Source organism: Nelumbo lutea, chromosome 3 (assembly GCF_056320005.1).
Source record: "Nelumbo lutea isolate HS-2025 chromosome 3, American lotus-T2T, whole genome shotgun sequence".
NCBI classification, from domain to species: Eukaryota; Viridiplantae; Streptophyta; class Magnoliopsida; order Proteales; family Nelumbonaceae; genus Nelumbo; species Nelumbo lutea.
The window spans coordinates 72,214,999-72,220,945 of NC_142686.1; positions in this window are offsets into that span (position 1 = coordinate 72,214,999).

Consider the following 5,947-nt stretch of genomic DNA (forward strand, 5'->3'; position numbering starts at 1 on the left):
TAAGCGGCCATTTGACGGTAAGCCTGAAAGATCTGAAGGCACACTTGACCTAATACATACTGATGTATGTGGTCCCCTGAGTGTTAGGACACGGAATCAACACGTGTACTTCATCACCTTTACAGATGATTTTTCACGATATGGTTACGTGTACCTAATGAGACATAAGTCTGAATCATTTGAAAAGTTCAAAGAGTTCAGACAGGAAGTCGAGAAACAGTTAGGGAGAGAAATTAAGGCCCTTCAATCAGATCAAGGTGGCGAGTATCTCTCTGACGAATTCAGGGACTACTTAAAGGCCAATGCGATAGTGTCACAATTAGCTCCTCCTGCTACACCTCAACTCAACGGTGTTTCAGAGAGGAGGAATAGGACCTTGTTAGACATGGTCCGGTCACTTCTCGTACGCTCACAATTACCCACATCCTTTTGGGGATATACATTAGAGACTGCTATCTACGTGCTGAATTGGGTTCCAACCAAATCAGTTCCGAAAACTCCATATGAACTTTGGACCGGAAGGAAGCCAAGTGTAAGACACTTGAAGATTTGGGGTTGTTCTGCACACGTTAAAAGAACAAGTGCGGACAAGTTGGAATCTAAAACCAGTCGTTGCCTGTTTATAGGCTACCCAAATGATTCAGTGGGTTATCTATTCTATGACCTGAGTGAGCAGAAAGTGTTCTACAGTCGAAACGCCCAGTTCTTAGAATCCGATTACATCCTGGACACCCATCGTCAGGAAATAGTTCTTGATGAGGAGAGCTTAGGAGCATTGGGAGATGTCCCACAAATTCCAGGTAATTACCAACCTGGAAGAACCACCCGCGTATCCAGACCACCAGTCCGATATGGTTATGACCAGGATAGTTACCTAGTGGAAACCTTGACTAGTGAAGAGGATCCCGTGACTTACGCGGAAGCTATGTTAGACATAGACTCCCAGAAGTGGGTGGAGTCCATGAGGGCTGAAATGGACTCAATGGAGACCAATGGAGTCTGGACTCTAGTGGATCCGCCCCCCGGGGTAAAAGCAATTGGTTGCAAATGGATCTACAAGAGGAAGAAGGGCCCCGATGGAAGGATTGAGACCTTTAAAGCTCGCTTGGTGGCGAAATGGTATACTCAGAAAGAAGGCATCGACTATGAGGAAACTTTTTCGCCCGTGGCCATGCTTAAATCCATTAGGATCCTGCTAGCTGTAGCAGCGTACCATGACTATGAGATTTGGCAAATGGATGTCAAAACCGCATTCCTGAATGGAGATGTTAGTGAAGATATCTACATGCAGTAGCTGCAAGGCTTCATTGCTGTTGGTCAGGAACACATGGTATGTAAACTTAATAGATCCATATATGGACTTAAGCAGGCTTCTAGGAGTTGGAACATCCGTTTTGATTCTGCAATCAAAACGTTTGACTTTGAGCAGAATCCGGATGAGCCCTGTGTTTACAGGAAGTCCAGTGGGGATAAGATCACCTTTTTGGTGTTGTACGTGGACGATATCCTACTCATTGGGAATGATGTAGGAATGTTGACTTCGGTCAAGGTATGGCTATCACAGTAGTTCTCCATGAAAGATCTTGGAGAAGCTTCATACATACTGGGTCTTCGACTCTATAGATATAGATCGAAGCGGATAATTGGATTATCCCAGGCTGCTTATATTGACAAAATTGTCAAGAGGTACAGCATGGAGAACTCCAAGAAAGGAAACGTTCCTTTCAGGCACGGAGTCACTCTCTCCAAGAAGATGTCTCCCAAGACTTCTGAGGAGATTGAGAGCATGAGAGACGTTCCCTATGCCTCAGCCGTAGGGAGCATCATGTATGCCATGCTGTGCACTCGCCCTGACATTGCTCAGGCGGTGAGTGTGGTAAGCAGATTCCAGGCAAACCCAGGGCAGGAGCATTGGACTGCTGTGAAGAACATACTCAAATACCTTCGAAGGACAAAAGAGTTTTGTTGGGTATTCGATGGTAGTTCACTGCAAGTTCTAGGGTATACCGATGTCGATTTCCAGTTGGATCCAAATGATAGAAAGTCTACAGCTGGGTATGTTTTCACGATAGGATCGTGTGCTGTTTGCTGGAAAAGCAGCAAACAGGGGTCCACTGCAGACTCCACAACCGAGGCCGAGTACATTGCCGCAAGTGAAGCGGCCAAGGAAGCCGTGTGGATGAAGAAGTTCATACACGAATTGGGAGCGATTCCATCCAGCACATCTCCCATCCCGTTGTTGTGTGACAACAATGGAGCGATCGCCCAGGCTAAAGAGCCTCGGGCTCAATCGAAGTCGAAGCACATCGAGAGAAACTACCATGTACTGCGGGAGATCGTTGGTAGAGGGGACGTCCTGATTCAGAAGGTAGCATCAGCGGATAATGTGGCAGACCCATTGACTAAGCCACTGGCACAGAAGATGTTTGAGAAACACGTGGAAAGTATGGGACTCTGGCTTGTACCAGATTGGACCTAAGTGCAAGTGGGAGCTGTTAGACAGTTTTGTATGCCCTTAGCTTCAATCTGATTTGATGTACTTTTGTTATTTAGTGGAAATAAATAAAGTGCATGTTTGATTCATGTTGTTTGGTTTAATTTTGTGCAAAACCCTAAAACTGGACATTTATAGAGACTCATGTTAGTTTTAAATGTTCACAGCCGTTGGATAAGTCTGGGGAGATTTATCCTGCCAAGGCTGATGCTGATGTGCCACCAAGTGTTGGGATGGCCTGTCTCAGCCACCAGGGTAAGACCCGAGGCACATGCAGTATGGGATTACTTGAATCCTTGAACCGGACCAGATTTCCAGTATTGCCTTGGACCTTGGAGATAGATGGGCAAAACTGGAAAGTTACACCCGAACCCTAGACTCGATTATGACATTTCACTAGGTGTTGGATTAGGCTACCTTTGATATGCCATTCAGTGAGATCCTTAGCGGGGATCAAAACTTGGGTATGTTGGGGCAGTTTGAGAATTCATCTGAGTGGGTGATCATAGTGACAGAATCAGCCACTTTGTCGGACAAAGGGTAATGATCGGAATGCACTCTCTCTGATGGAAACCAAACTGCCGGCAGTTGATTTCAATCATTGGAATTTTGTTTTGCAAAATTAATATATTTATATATATATGTGTGCGGTTTCATAATTGTTTGCAAATGGTTTTAATTCCCGGGATCCATGTGAGAGGAGAGTGCGGCACTGTTCCTTGCAGCTGAGGGAGAGGTCCTCTCTTGTCGGGCAGTGCTTGATCATTAAGGCTGAGAGGTTAAGTGTAAGACCATTGAGGATAATACCTGATGGGATAATCTTGCACCTGCCCATAGTCCCTGGGTTTTTATAAGATGGCTTGGCCCAGGGACCACTTAATGTAAGTGTTGGGCCCATAGGGTCCATATGATGGACTCATGGGGTTCATTGAGTTTTTCAGTGAATTCGGTTGGGCCTTGTTTTAGAGGCTGGGCCGAACCCATGTGACTGGTGTGTAGATCAATGCTTGGGTCCCACGCCATACAAAGAAGCCCAACTGGGCAGCAGATTGGAAAGTAATTAGACACTGAACACTTAATGGGCCAAAAGCCCATTTCGAGGTGGGCTGATATGATCACCCATCCATGGGGCGAATTTGAGATTAAAGTTAGTAAAAGGATTGGGCCTTTAGCCTTATCCACTCTTAGAGACCAAATTCAAATTAGATTTGAATCTGGTAACCTCCTGATAAGATCAGGAGTAAGCTAACTCTATCTGTAGAAAGGATTAAGATTATCCCCAATCCAAATGCTGATTTGGATTGGGATAACTCCTAATAAGGAGGTTTCTTAATCAAGAAGAAAGGAGGAGATTTCGAACCAAGAAAAAAATCGCAAGATAGCATATCTCCTGCGAATTGAGATCAGATCTCATACTCTCCAGAAAAAGAGAAAAAGCAGTTCAGCCTTTTTCGTTTTCGGAGATCTCCTCCTGCCGCCGCCATCTGCCATTGCAAGATTAGATCTTTGCAGAAAAGAAAGTCAAGAAATCTGTTCTTGACATCAGTCTTGCAAGAAAGACTGAAAAAGATTCAGTGTTTAGTACTTCCAGAGGATTCTTGTGAAGGATCCAGTGTGTAGGACGCACCTTGCTGGTTCTGTTCCATTCACAGCTGTGTCATCTTCAGCAGGAACGGATCTTGGAGCATTCTTTGGGCGTGAACACCAACTTTGGGAGATACTGCTTCTCCGGATCAGGTATATTCCTCCCATTTATCTTTTGGTACAAATCTGGTTTGATTATGGTTCAAGTAGGATCCTTGAATATTGTATTCTAAACTTAGGGAATATGATTCCCAGTTGGGAGAAGGTAGGAAATTTTTTTGAAATTCGCCCACCCATTCCGGAACCTTTATGGCGTCCATTAGATGGATCCTACCATTCTTTCAGGTTCTGCCCAGCCTTTGAAACAAGGCCTGGTCAAATACACTGTTATGGACAGTGCACCCTGTGAAATCCATTTCATGAGTTCTATGGGCCCAACACTTATCCCTAGTGGTCCCTAGGCCAAGCCACATTGTAACACCCAGGGACTGTGGGTAGATGCAAGATTAGCCCATCAGGTATTATCCTCATTGGTCTAACACTTAACCTCTCAGCCCATAATGATCATAAACTACCTGACAAGAGAGGACCTCTCCCTCGGCTGCAAGGAACAGTGTTGCACTCTCTGCTTATATGGATCCCGGGAATTAAAACCTTTTGCAAACATTTTAGAAACCATAATATATATATTTTATATCTCATATAAAATATATTTTGCAAAACAAATCTCAACGATTGAAATCGGCTACCAACAGTCTTGGTTTCCATCAGTGAGAATGCATCCCCGATCATTACCTTTGTCTGACAAAGGGGCTGATCCTGTCATTATGATCAACCACTCAGATGAATTCTCGGACTGTCCCAACATACCCAGGTTTTGACCCCCGCTAAGAATCTCACTGATTGGTATATCAAAGACAGTCCAATCCAACACCAAGTTTAGTTTCATAATCGAGTCTAGGGGTCGGGTGTAACTTTCCAGTTTTGCCCATCAATCTCCAAGTTGCAAGGCAATACTGGAAATCTGGTCCAGTTCATAGATTCAATTAATCCTACACTGTATGTGCCTAGGGTCTCACCCTAGCAGCTGAGACTGGCCACCCCAATCGACTTGGTGGCACCACAGAGTCAGCCTTGTTAGGATAGGTCTCCCCAGACCGACCCATTGGCTGTGAACATTCTAAACTAACATGAGTCGCATTAAGTGTCCAGTTTAAGGGTATTACACAGAAACATACCAAGGGAACATGAATCAAATATGCACTTTTATTCATTTACAATAAACTCATGAAATACATCATTTTGTTTGAAGCTAAGGGCATACAAAACTGTCTAACAACAATCAACAAAAGGCACCCATGGGTTTCAACCACAATCGCCCCCACAAGTTAAAAAGCACAATCTAGTGGAAATGATCTCTAAGTTCATTAATGCCACTGAAGCAAGGTTCCAAGAGCAAGAAACATTGATTAAAAACTTAGACATTCAAGTCGGGCAGATAGTAAGCATGTTATCAGGATGGAAATAGGGAAGGCTACCCAACAACATAGTAATGAACCCCAGAGAGCAAGTAATTGCCATAACTTTAAGAAGTGGGAAAAGAGTCGGCGAAATTCAAAGAGAGGACAAGGAAGCTGAAGTGGCCGAGATGCAAAAGGAGAATGAGGGAAGTACCCCTAAACTGAATTTACATGAAATTAAACTTCCTTTTCCGTACCCAAGAAGAGCCTTGAAGGCTAAATTAGATAAGCAATTTGAAAATTTTTTTGAAGTTTTCAGAAAGATTCATGTTAACCTTCCTCTTCTTGATGTTTTGTCATAGAAGCCGAAGTATGCCAAATTCCTAAAAGAGGTAGTGTCCAACAAAAG